Raw genomic sequence first — 13,867 nt, forward strand, 5'->3', positions numbered from 1 at the left:
CAAAACTCAACAGAGGTATCAGAGGCACGGGTTTAGTGCAAGGCAGCCTCTGGGGCACAGGGACAGAAGCAGAGGGCTGAGGCTCCCTGCCTGTGCTGTCCAAGTGGCCTTGGACTGAGCCTTTCAGGGTGTGCAAACAGTGTCTGCCTGTGCCAGCACTGTCCAAAATGCTACAAATGCAGCTGATAATTGATTCCTCAGAGGAGCTTGCTATGTCAGCAAGAGCCAAGGAATGGAAAAAGGATAATCTCAATATATAGTAGAGAAGATGATTGATAGCCTTGCTTTACCTGGGGCTAAATCCACTGCTAATGATGCCAGCATCTTTGAATGCAAGGTTTAATACACTTTGTGTCTTCATTAGGAATCTCAAAAGGGCACGTTCAGCAATTGGGAACGTCAAAGGCCCTTTAAAGAGCATTTGAATAAAGTAGATCTCCAGCAATAGGGAATTTAGTTTAGCAGTTCTTTTGATCTCTTTTTCAAATAAAGCAATTAACCATAAATTAGGACTACTTTAGGAAAAGCAGATGTCCTCTCTGAGATTTAGTAGGAACAGACAGCTGTTCCTCACGTTCAGTAGTCACCAATGTCTTTAATTGCACTTAAACTCAAATGAATTCCCATTTTAAAATGGGTACCATAACCCTTTCCTGCTTAGCAGAATTGGTTTTGGGTACTCGCAGGAGTGCTTTCAATGTTGATGACTGCTGGTGGATTAACAGCATTGAGAAAATAAAGTCTCTTCCACCACAGAATATTAAATGGCTGCTAGATAACATTTTGTCTGATAAGAAAATAAGAATGGTCTCCAGAGCATTTCAGGTTTTGATCTCTCAGCCAAATCTGCCATGCAAGAAGCCTGTTGGTAGTAACTTTTTGTCTGTGTTTGATACAGTTCAGTTCAGAAAACGGGCAGAGAGATTTCAGAGACAATATGAGAAAACACTCGTGTTTTGGCTACATTTCAGTCCCCTGTGTAGCATTTTTCTTTCTCTATGCCCCTATTTCAGTGGACATTATAAGAAAAAATGCCATTAACATTGGGAGGGGAAGTGGCATTAAAATGTGGAGATGCCCAAATGCCACGGCAATGGGGTCTGGGTAATTCTCTAAGACACCCTGAGGTTTGAAACAGCTCTTTGTAGGAAGCCCCAAAAGCATTCTGCCAAAGACACCAGCTGGTCCCTGATGTTTCTCATCCAGCTGTCAGGCAGCAGCTATCTCTGGTGGGCTGGAGTTCTGAGGTGTGTTCTAATCCTGCCCTTTGCTGTGTGCCACTGAGCAAAGGGAAGAGCCAGATTAGGCATTTGGCTCTTGACATCAAAGGTACAAAAATGGAATCTTCCCTTTTATTAGAAATCTCTCCATTTCCTCTCTATGGTGCATTTCCAAATCTTCAGGGTGGGTTTAGAAAATTTCTTAATGGAAATAAAAGGCAGTTGGACATTTCATTCATTGTTCATGCAGCAAGAGATTGTGAAATAATTTAGTAAAGGTGCAAAGTCTGCCACAGGGACAAGGCTCTGGTTGGAGCAATTAGTCCTGAGGGGTTGGTGGTTCTGTTTCCAGGATGATCAGCTGCTTTGCCCGTTTCTGGATCAAGGGGCTCTGTGTGCTGTTTTGCTGATCTTGGCCAGAGAGGCTTGCCAGAAGCAAAAGCAGAGGTAGATCCTTGTTTGCATTGAGGTTGTGGCTAAGGAGCTGTGTCTCTGTCCCGGCAGTGCTTGTGCAGTGGGTCCATGCCAGGAGCCCTGCAGTCGTCCAGCGCGACGCCCTGCCCGTGCTCTGGTCCTTCCTGGAGAACAAGGCGCTGCCCGTGCGGAGCGCCAATGTCCGCACCGTGGCCACCAAGCTCGCCTCTGCCCTCTACAAGGTGATGGGCACCCAGCTGAAGAAATGTGCTGCCAGCAAGCCTCCACACGTGCGGGAAAACCTCTCCAAAATGCTGGGCTGGTGAGGGCGAGATGTTCTCCAGAAAGCTGAGGAAGCGCTGAGTTGGACACCTCTGGATTTGCCTTTTCAGCTGTGCCAAAAATGACCAAATCCAAAGGAAGGGTTTGCATCTGCCCTTGCTCTCTCCATTGCCCTTCCTAGTCATGGCATGGGGGGCCTGGAGCAGCTCCAGATGGAGGACAAGGTGAAGGGAACCATGGCTCAGCCTCACACAGAGGTGAGGGGGGAGCTGGGCCAGTCTCTGTTGGGTGGAAGGGTCTTGTGGCAGCGCAGAGAGGCTGTGCACATTGCCAGGGAACAGCTGTGCCCTGCATGTGCCCCTGCAAGGAGCTGTGCTGCTGCCAGTGCCCCTGGAGCTGCAGGGCTGCTGAGCTGTGGGGCAGGCAGAGGAGCAGGAGGGTGCATGTGCAGCTGAGCCATTCCTGGAGAGCACAGGGCTCTGGGCTCCCTGCTGTCCCAGGGCAGCCCAGAGGCCAGGCTGTGCCTGTGCTAGCTCTGGGCAAGTGGCTCAGGGTTTTGCCCTGGCCTGCCTCAAGTGTCTGCCAGCAGGAGCATGTTTCCCTGTGCAGCTGTTTAGGAGTTTGCAGGAAATGTGTCCCATGAAATATGGAGCTTCAGCTGCTTTAGGTTTGCATGGTGGCCTCTGTTAAACTTTGTATCTCCATTTTGCAGATCTGGCTGGTTACAGTCTTACCGAGAAGTTTTCTCGGGACACTTCCGATGTTCCCTCACCCACAAAGTCCTCGCCTCCCGTCCAGAAGAGCTCTCTTTCCTCCAAGCTCAGGAAGAAGCTGCCACCTGTATGAAGAGTGTTTGTAGAACAGGATTGATGCCTTAGGCTTCATAGTTACAGCTGTACATATGTTCTGATCTTTAGATGTAGTTTTGAATTAATGTGTGTTGATTCTGTCTTCAAAAATTGCTGACATATTTTTAATTGTATATATTTTCTTTTGATGATGAAAAAAGTAAATAAATAAATAAATAAAATTTAAATAAACCAAAAGGAGTATGTGAGACCAGGACCTGCTAGCCTAGAGATTATGGGAGTGCAGCTCACTCAATGTGCCAGTGTCTCACCACATCCTTTCCTCATTGGGCCTCTCCTCTTCCTCTTTGGCCATGTTTTCTTTGTGTCATTTGTGCTGCTCTTTGTTACTTGGCATTACAACAGGGTCACCTGTTGACCTGTTTGGGGGACAATGGATCCAAAAGATCCTGTCTAGTCAAAGGTTTTCTACCTAGGTGTGTTCTGGGCTCACCAAAGGCCTGAGCAAAGAAACCAAGAGAAGTGTGCCCAAATGCCAAAGCTTTCCTCCTTTGCAATCTCCCACAGATCTGGCTCACAGGTGTCTTCAATCACAATTCCATAGGTAAGAAGAGGTCATGTCTTTCCCTGGGAAATGATGCATGGCTTTGGCAGAGTCACCTGTATGTATATTTACCCAGGACAGCAGTCCAGCTGTGTTGTTTGCACCTTGTTTGCAGAAGGATGAGTGCACTGGGAGGCCAATAACAAGTGACAAGGGTTCCTCCAATCTGTACTGCAGCCTGGGTGCCATTCAGCCCAGAGCCTGGGGATCATTTGTTCCCATGGACCAGTGCTTGCCAGTGTAATGAATTCCTGCACAGCTGGAAGAAGCAATTCTGGATTCAGCTCCAGCTCTTGGTGGGCTGCATGGTCATTGACAATGCTGCCCTTCCAGAAATTATTCTGCAGTTTCCTTTCATAATCATTTGAAGCTTTTAAACTTCACATTTCATTTCAATGTGCTTTGCCTTAGGGAAAAACACTTCTGGGCCCAGTGCAAACTGTAACTTTTTGACAGCAAAGTCCTCATGGTTGCCAGCTTCTGATGTCACACAATGTCACCTGGCTGCAGGTGTTTGCTGAGCTCTGGGTCTAGTCCTGGCCTAGTAAAGCCCAGGCAGGGTGGCATGTTGCAGGGAAAACGGGTCCATGAGCTTATGGGGTTGCCATCAGCAGCAGAGTGAATGTGCCCTTTGGGGATTTCTCTGGAGACAAAATTAGGGACCTACTCCATGCCACAATATTCTCTTAGATCTTTCTGAAATATCCTAGAAAAGGCTGTGAAACTTCACATCTCCTTGCACACCCACTGTTTGAAGAGGGGCATTTTTGTTCCTCCTCAAAGCCATTGCTCTTGCACACCAGAAACATGAACATCCACCAGCAGGAATGATGCATGGTCCTGCTGCTGCTGCTGCTTCAGAGCACTGGGCAGTGCAGACCTGGGTATTACCAATATGAGCACTTAATTAGCATTTCATGCTCCTTCAAGCTGTCCAGATCTCAGGGCTTTTTGTCTCAAAGCAGCCACTGCACCATCTCTAGGGAAGAACAGGAAATGGGAACCAGCGACTGCCAGCCTTGCAGGGGTGTAGGGGAGAACCTGAAGTGTCTGCATCCAAAGATGAATGGGAAGAGTGTAATTGCCAAAGCAAACGCTTCATTAGCATAGCAGGACCAGTTCTTGACTGCATGCTTGCATGAAGATCATTTGGGATCTCCTTTTTGTATCTCATGCAGAAAAGGAGCTCTTAATAATACCACGCTACTTAAACCAGATTGGGATGTAGCTCTGTAGTGGTTCACAATGAAGCAGACTGCCTGCTTTGTCACTGCCAGCCCTGGTGAGCCTGCGAGGGACTGTAGTGTATCCCATGCCTGTTTTGCCTCCAAGAAAAGCTTGGTTTTCCATATTAGTGTGGAATAAGTACAAGAGTAATAAAATGGACAATTAAACTGGCCACTTTGGAGGATATGCTCATGCTTTCGCACGTCAGTCCTGTACCTCATGCTCCCAAGGCTTGTTACTCTTCATGAAATATTTTAACAAAATATCTCAGCTCTCTTGTTACATTTGAATAAAATTGCATCAGATCATCAAGAATTCTGCTGTCAGGAACAAGACAAGAGCCTTGCGACACTCACTTGCAGCTGTCCTGGATTTCTGCAGGCCTTTGTGAAAAGCTGCTGCAGACAGAGTGTTTGGAGTTGGTTTGGGCCTTTCTGGGAGATCTGTGGAGCAGTGTGCAGGGCTCTCCTGGCAGAAAACTGTTTGTCCAAGCCCAGGGACATGGTGCCGGCAGAAGCGGAGCGGCCCCGCTCCCAGCCCGAGAGTCTGTGAGCTGAGCCACGCCGGGGAGAAAAGACAGCGAGGGGCTCCAGCCCAGCTGCTTCCCCTGCCCTGACCGTTCCATGGAGCTCTGCCATGGGAGAAAGTCGACGCCGCACGAGCCACCGAGCTTCCATCAGCTGCTGGAACTGCTCCGTGACAGCTCCTGTTCTTGCCGAGAGAGAACCTGGCGCCTTCTTGTAACGCCTGTCATGGGGGGATTCTGTTTGTTAATAAACTGCTGGGGTTTTTCCACTTTCATCTATTAGTAATAATTTCCTATTGCTGGAAAGGGATTGTTGGAACACTTTAGAGGAGATGACTTATTGCACAATATCCTGTTTTAAGTTGTCTCAAACTGTGTGAGACAGATGGCTTCACACAGGAGCATCCCCAAGGCTGCTGAGGGGAAGGCACAGAGGAAGACAAACCCAGTATTTCTGAGGGAAACTCCTTGACACCAAACCAACCTGAGTTGTCAAACAGCAGACCTGACGTTTCGAGTTATGGCCCAAAGGGGAAACCTTTCAGTGTGTTTGGTCCAGGCTGGGTTGTGCTCGAGGCAAAGGTGTGTCAGTGTGTTGGATAATACTCTTTTCTTGACCTAGAGATGGGGACACTGAGAGGTGTTTTAAAAACCTTTATTCCATTTTCAGTCTCATGAGAAGGGTGAGACAATACAGATGTTATAATTCAATCAGAAGCCAACTATTTCCTAATTACAATACATTATAAGTGTTTCTTGGTCTATCAGACTTTTGCCATGCCATGTTGTAGATGCCTTAAAGCCAATTATTTAAAACTACCCCTTGTGGGTCCCTCTACAATGCATCTTTCATAGCTCTATTTTTCCAAAGTCTTATTTGCAAGGCCATCTTTTGAAACTTTTTTCCACCTCCATTCCTCTCTCAACAATATCTGTCCTATTCCATGGCATTTTTAAGTTAGCATTTCTTGTCTCAAGGTTTATAAACAGATTCATACTGTGTGGGCCTTCTATTAGGCCCTGAAAACTTTCTACAAATCCATTTCCCACATCAGTGCACTTGGCTTCTTCTCTCCTCATTGTGCCTGGCAAGCACAGGAGCCCAGAGCTCCTGCAGAACCCATCACAGCACTCAGTGGGAGCAAACTTGTGTCCAGTCCTCACCTGGAGCTGTGGTGCCCAGCATTCCACCTCACTGGAATGAGGAACTGTTCCTGCTCTTTCAGAAGGAGCTAAGGAGGTTTGGCCTTCAGATCAGCTCCTTCCCAGCTCTTGATTTGCTGCCCTGGGGGAGCTGCTGCTTGTGGCAGCACTTGTTTCACAGCTGACAGCCCTGCTCTGCTGGCCTGCAGCCATTGCAGGAGCTTTTGCTGGTGACATTGAACATTTCAGATCTTCTTAAGGAAAACTCAGGGCAGAACTTGTCAAAAGAGCATTGCCTGGATGATGTTTTTAACATTAGATCTTTCCTCCACCAGTGTTCATGTCCATGGGCCTGTGACCCCGAGTGGGTGCTGCCTCCTGAAATCCCAAACGGGGCAGGATGTCTCCCAGCTCCAACCTGCCTGCTCCAGGGGCAGTGTGCTCCGCTGGTGACGGGCACTGGCAGGGGCTGTCCCTGCAGGTCTGTGCAGCAGCAGGGCACCCCGCCAGCACGCCATCCCCACCTGGGGCAGGGGCACGGCTCTGGACAACCCGGGGACATTCTGCTGAGGAGGTGTCCCTACAGGGGATGGGGTCCCAGGAGCTGGGTGATGTTGTCCTTCTCCCCTGTTTATACACAACTGCAATGGGGTCCACGATGGGGAGGGGATTCCTGACCACTGGGGGGGTCCTGGTGTGGTTACACCCATCAACATGGGGGGAAGGGGGGAGACGAGTGCAATGGAGGGCACAGAAAAGGGAGGAGGAGAGGTGGGGAGGTGGCCACTTTGGGGTGTAAGGGCAGGAAAAGTTGGAAATGGAGCAACAAAATGGTGGGGCTGGATACGTTGCTGGCACTGTTTTGTGGGGAATCAGCAGGAGGGGGAAGTGGGTAAAGGGGCACAGGAGGGAGGATGAGGGGAAGGTCCAGGGCAGCAGACGCTTTGCTGTCCAGGCAAAGGGAGAGAGGAGATCGGGAGGCGTCAGGGGATCGATAGCAACCCTGGGCCAAGTGACAACGACTGCCTGCCCATTGCCCCTCAGGTGAGGAAGGGTTTTGGGTACATGGGGACAGGAAGAAGGGGAAGTGGTTTTGAACTGGGGACCAAAAACTTTTCCTGAATTTTCCCCCAATTATTTAACTGAATCATAAATAGAATGAAAAAGAGGATAAATGGAAAAGAGGTTAAAACTTCCCCACTTTAAAATTTCCCTCCATTTGTAAAACAAATAACTTGATCCCAACCACATCCAAAACTCAAGCAATAAAACCAATTCCCTCATAACATTCACAAAGTATTTGGAAAGAAAATGAACAAAAGCTTTCCAATTTCCCTTAGAAAAACAAATTCTCCAATCAACAAGGGCACCCACAACCTTGGAATAGATGTGTCTTTGAGGAGGACTCAGCTTAGGGTGACTAAGGTTGTTGCCCATCCTCAGACTTTGTTCCCACACCCAGCAGAAAAAGGAAAATGAAAAAACAGAAGACCCTCATATATATATATATATATATATAACTTACAGTTGCTCTTTGGGTCATTGCCCATTGGGTCAATGAAAATCTGCTGGGCAGGTGCTCAGCCCCTCAATTGGCCTCCGCTACTCCGGGAGCTCTTCGGCCTCTTCAGTCTTCGGAGGGTCCCGGTCGCCCTTTGGACAGCCCCCACTAAAACGTGAGGGCTTCTCCTGGGGAAAGTGGCTGCGCCAACAGCGACTTTTGTCCTGCAGTGGGAGGCTGCAGGAGACACTTCTTCAGGGATCTCTTTGCAGAGGCCGCACGTTGGGTGCCACAGGTTGTGGCAGGTGGTGCTCAGAGCGCTGCAACCTTCCCGAAGAAACTTCTGGAAGAAGACACCTCGGGGCACAGGCAATGTCTGTGCTCATGCCGAGTGATTTCAGCTCTTCTGTGATCCCGGCGACGCAGGAGGAGAGACGGGGTCTTGGTGTGGGGTTCCAAGGAGAACCTTTCCTGAGCTTCATCCTCAAAAGGGTCCAGGGACAAAAAGCCACTCAGGCAGGGAAAGCAGGGCTTTATATTGGGATCTCGAAGGGCAGGACAGAACACTAGAGTGAATGGGATCAGGGCACAGGGGCAGAGCAAAGGGGAAGGACCAAGGCGTTGCAAGGGATCAACATAAAGCAACAAAGGATTTTGGGGGTGATCTTTTTGCTCTCCCTAACCAGAGGTTATGGCTTAGGGGTTGGTCCTCCAGGGGAGTACAGCAGGCTTTTCCTTGGCCAGTTCTCCAGCCTCCACACAAAGTACCTTAAAAATCTTGAGTATCTCAAAGTATTAATGAGCCCCACTGAGTGTCAGTACAAAGCCCTCAAGGGACTCCTTAAAGCAGATAATTGGGGCCATGATTGCACAAACCTCTCCCAGAGTCTGTATCAAAAGGGAAACACCAGGTACCTTAAAATAACTGAAATAGTACCCTGAGGCATGAATGAGCCCCACTGAGTGTTGTTACTGACAAAGCCTCTCCAGGGACTAATTACAGCAGATAATTGGGGCCATGATTGCACAGACCTCTCAGAGACTCCAAGGCAAAAGCAAAACCCAAAGTCCTTTGAAAAACCTGCAGTCCCTGGGAGCATTCAGGAGCCCCCAGGGCCATTCCTGAGCAAGGCTCCCCTGGGACTCCTTCCAGCAGATCCTTGAGGCCACTGGGATGTGGGCTAGGGGGGGATGCTGAGGGCAGGACAAGGGGCTGACAGTGCCCAGCCTGGCTGGGGCTGTGCCAGGAGGCCCCAGGGCCTCAGGACAAGGTGTCTCCTCCCAGCCCTTGGTGGCACAGACCCTGCTGTGCCCCAGGGCACCCAGACTTGGCTTCTCTTTGTCCCCACCTGTCATCACAGCCTGCAGTTCTCTGCTCTGCCTGGGGCCTGGGGACACTTTCTCAGTCCTATCCCTCAGTGGGGCCCATTAAAACTTCAAGAAACTTTGGAGTTGGATTGTGACTCGGAGTTCTGGAGAGATTTCTTCAGCTCCCTCTCAGGGACTGATGTTCAGGGCCTGAGCACAAAGCCCCAGAGGCTCATTCAAGTCCTGGTGCTGTGTCTGTGCTGCTGAGCTGGGCCGGGCTCCTGGCCCAGAGGCAGCTCCTGGCAAGGGCAGCAGAGCTGCAGAGAGACAGCTCTGGCCAGGAGCAGCTCCTGTGCACAGCCCAGCAGGGCTGGGGCACTGCCTGCAGCCAGCCCGGGCACAGCACAGAGGCACAGAGAGCTTCAATCACTCAGGGCTGGGAAGGGGCTGAGAAGTGCCTGGGGCACAATCACTGCCAGCCCTTGGCACAGCAACCTCTGGCTGCAGGACAATGCAGCTGCAGCTCCTGCACTGATCTCCTAAAGCTGCAACATCCCAGTGCCTGCAGACCCTGTGAGTACCACTCTGAGTATTTCTGGTGCAGGGGAGGTGAAATGCTCATGACGCTCTGATGTACTGAGGGGTTCTAATCAGTCACAGAATATTCCCAAGACAAGGATTTTGATAAAAATGAGGAAATTTCCTAAGACTTTGTTTTCAGTTTCCTATTATTGGAGAATGGCGGGGGGGGCGATAAATATTAAAGGATGATTATGGATTTTGACAAGTGCCTGAGACATCTGAACTGTTACTTTTAGTGATCAATAGGTTCACAGGAGATCCCTAATATGCTTTCAGCCACTCCTCTGCCCATGGCCAGACCAGCATCACCTTTGCTGGACCCATGAGATTCAGTCTGAGCTGTCCTTTCTCCAAGCTGCAAACAGAACCTGCCCCCAGCCCATGCCCTGCAAACAGGCTGTAGGGGCACAGGGAGTGCACAGAGATTTGGGGTCTGTGAGTGCTGGCAGGGAGAGATCAGGCACAGGGAAACACCTGCAGGAGGAAAATCTCCAGAAAGCAGAGAGAAGATCAGGGAATGAGAGAATAATCACACTTGGATGCTCTGCAGCCCCGGGCCCAGTTCCCTCTGCAGAGCACAGGGCTGGGAGCAGCTGCCCGGCCCTGGGGGCTCTGGAGGGGGCACAGCTGGCTCAGGGTGACGCTGTCCCCAGTGCCCGGCTCTGGGCAATGCTGTCAGGGCAGCCAGGGAAGGAGCTGCATCTCCCACAATCCAATGCCATCAGAAGGACACTTGGGAGTCTCCCTGAGATTTCAGTCCAAGCTGGGAGCTTCAATCCAGGGTGCAAACCTGTCCTAGAGCATCTCTGAGTCATGAGATTGATGGGGAAAGGCAGAGGTGTTCTGACTCTGAAAATGCTGCTGGGTTGGTGAAATGAGCAATGCGAGTCCTTGGCTACAAATGTGCAGCTGGGCTGGGGTGGATCCATCTGCTCTCAGCAGTACCTGGTGACATTTTAGGGGAAGCATGGGAAGGTGATCACCCTCCACCTGAGACAGGTTAAAGCCCAGAGAAACTCTGAACAGGTCACAATGACAGACCATCTCTCCTCAGTCTCCACTCATCACTCTGCCTCACAGAACTTGCTCTGTTCTCCCCGAGTGCAGCAGAAATGCTGAGGGTTTCTGATATCCAAAAACACCAGAAGACATGTGGGGAAGCTTATAAGAAAAACCCCAGAACTCTTGAACACAAAAGGATGTCTCTGTGTGTGTTTTGGGGAGAGTGTATGGGAAATGGCTTTGATTTTGGTTACAGGGATCTCCTCTAACTCTTCGCTGTCCTTTCTCCATGAACAGGTGCCCATGTGCAGCCCCAGCAAATGTCCAACAGCAGCTCCATCAGGCACTTCCTCCTGCTGGCATTGGCAGACACGCGGCAGCTGCAGCTCCTGCACTTCTGCCTCTTGCTGGGCATCTCCCTGGCTGCCCTCCTGGCCAACGGCCTCATCATCAGCGCCGTAGCCTGGGGCCACCACCTGCACACGCCCATGTTCTTCTTCCTGCTCAGCCTGGCCCTCAGCGACCTGGGCTCCATCTGCACCACTGTCCCCAAAGCCATGCACAATTCCCTCCGGGACACCAGCACCATCTCCTACTCAGCTTGTGCTGCTCAGCTCTTTTTCTTTCTGTTCTTTATCACAGCAGGGTATTCACTGCTGACCATCATGTGCTACGGCCGCTACGTGTCCATCTGCAAACCCCTGCACTACGGGACCCTCCTGGGCAGCAGAACTTGTGCCCACATGGCAGCAGCTGCCTGGGCCAGTGCCTTTCTCCATGCTCTCATGCACACAGCCAATACATTTTCCCTGTGCCATGGCAATGCCCTGGGCCAGTTCTTCTGTGAGGTGCCCCAGATCCTCAGGCTCTCCTGCTCACACTCCAACACTCTCAGGGAAGTTGGACTCATCACAGTTAGTGCCTCTTTGGTATTTGGTTGTTTTGTGTTCATTGCTTTCTCCTATGTGCAGATCTTCAGGGCTGTGCTGAGGATCCCCTCTGAGCAGGGACAGCACAAAGCCTTTTCCACCTGCCTCCCTCACCTGGCCGTGCTCTCCCTGTTTGTCAGCACTGGCATATTTGCTCCGTTGAAGCCCCCCTCCATGTCCTCCCCATCCCTGGATCTGGCCCTGTCAGTTCTGTACTCAGTGGTGCCTCCAGCCCTGAACCCCCTCATCTACAGCCTGAGGAACCAGGAGCTCAAGGCTGCAGTGGAGACTGATGACTGGATGCTTTCAGGAACATTAATCTGCTTGCCAATTTCTGAAAATCACTTGTAATAAAACTCATCTTTAATACTTCTTGTTGGTTTCAATTTGGCTGTTCTTTTTCTTTGTTTTAGTTTTTTTCATATTGTCCACAAAGAAATGTCATTGTTTGTGCCGTTTCTCATTTTGTTTCTCTCTGTCTTCCCTGTGGCCACAGACTGTGTCAATGAGCTCTTGGTGCCTTTAAAGGAACTAAAGCATCTCCCAGCAGAGTTTTCTGCAGAGATGCCCTTTTGATGCCTTCTCTGGAGCTGCAGTAGCAATGTCTGTGTGCAGAGCTGGGGCAGATCAGGGCTGGCCCAGCAGCTGTGCCCAGCAGCAGCAGCAGCACTTGGTGTTGCCAGTGCTGCTGCCGTGGCCCTGCCCCGCTGCCCTGGTGGCCCTGGTGTTGCTGCAGGGCCTGAGTGCTCTCGGGGCCGGGCACAGCCCTGGGGGTGGCAGTGCCGGGGCTGCAGCAGGGACAGGCCATGGACACTGCTGGGGCAGCGCTGACGCCTCAGGCCAGGCCCTGGGGGCTCCAGGCTCCTTGCCCAGGCTCTCTCAAGAACACGGCCAGGCCAATGCTCAGCACAGAAACCCCGGTGAGCAGCCCCAGGCTGGCCGTGGGCAGGCTGGGGGCAAACAGCATGGCTGGGGCTCTGCAAGGGCCCTGGGGCAGAGGGGAAGGAGCAGCAGAGCAGGGGCTGATCCATCCCCAGTGCGCTGCACAGCCCAGGGCAGCGTCCCAGAGCGTCCTCATGCAGCTGCCAACAACATCCCCCCTCTGCAGCCCTGGCCTCTCCCCCAGCTCACACAGGTGCCCCAGCCTTGCAGGCACAGACACGGCAGCACTGGCTCAGCAGCCCCTGTTTGCATTGCCCACAGCAGGGGGAGCACCCCCATGCTGTTGCTGTGGGGACATGAACCTGAGGGAGCACAAATGCCATCAGCCCTGGGGCCAGCAAGGGCTGGGGGACACCAGGGAAACCACTCAGCTTTGTCCTGGCCTCTGCACTCAGCCAGAAAGTTTGTTCCCATCAGCTGGGAGTTTCCTGTGCCACTGCAGACGCTGTTGCTCAGAGCCAGGGCTGCCTGGCAGCCACCCCCAAACTGCCCTGAGCATTTCCTTTGCTTCACCTTTGCTTTCTTTAGTCTTTCCTTGTGCAAATTTCCTCCCATTGCCCACCCCCGTTCCCTCCCCTGCAAACAGCCCATCCCTGGTTGCCCTTTCCTCTCTGGCCCCACTGCCCATTGCAGTTCCTGACTTGGCCCCATGGGAACGTCCCTTGGGCAGCAGGATCATCCTACAAGTGCTGCAGGAATTGTCTGCAGGCTCCTGCAGTGCCTGCTGCTGCTCCCTTGCCAGAGGCACCCCAGGCCAGGGGGGCACATCTGGGCTGCTGTGTCTGCCTCTGGGGCTCCCTGTTCTGGGCAGTGAGGAGGAGCTGCACAGGCTCTGCACGACTGACAGGATGGGCTCTGGGGCTGCCAGGAGAAGCTGAGGGACCTGGGCTGCTGGAGCTCCTCAAGAGGAGGCCCAGGGCTCATCCTGCAGCTGCTCCAAGGGTTCTTTCAGAGAATCCCAGAATCAGCAAGGCTGGAACAGGCCATGGAGATCATCAAGTCCAACCTGTGCCCTGACACTGCCATGTCTCCCCTGGGCCTCCTCTTCTCCAGGATAAACAAGCCCAGCTCCCTCAGCTGCTTCTCAAAGCTCTTGTGTTCCAGACCCTTCCCCAGCCTTGTTGCCCTTCTCTGGACACGCTCCAGCCCCTCCATGTCCTTCCTAAATTGGGGGCCCAGAACTGCAAACAGCACTCGAGGTGCTGCCCAAGCAGTGCTGAGCACAGGGGAACAATCCCTGCCCTGCTCCTGCTGGCCACACCATTCCTGAGCCAGGCCAGGAGCCATTGGCCTTCTTGGCCACCTGGGCACACGGCTGCTCATGTCCAGCCTGCTGTCCATCTGTCCCTGCAGGTCCCTTTCTGCCTGGCTGCTCTCC

This window comes from Molothrus aeneus, unplaced genomic scaffold, assembly GCF_037042795.1.
Source record: "Molothrus aeneus isolate 106 unplaced genomic scaffold, BPBGC_Maene_1.0 scaffold_40, whole genome shotgun sequence".
Taxonomy (NCBI): Eukaryota; Metazoa; Chordata; class Aves; order Passeriformes; family Icteridae; genus Molothrus; species Molothrus aeneus.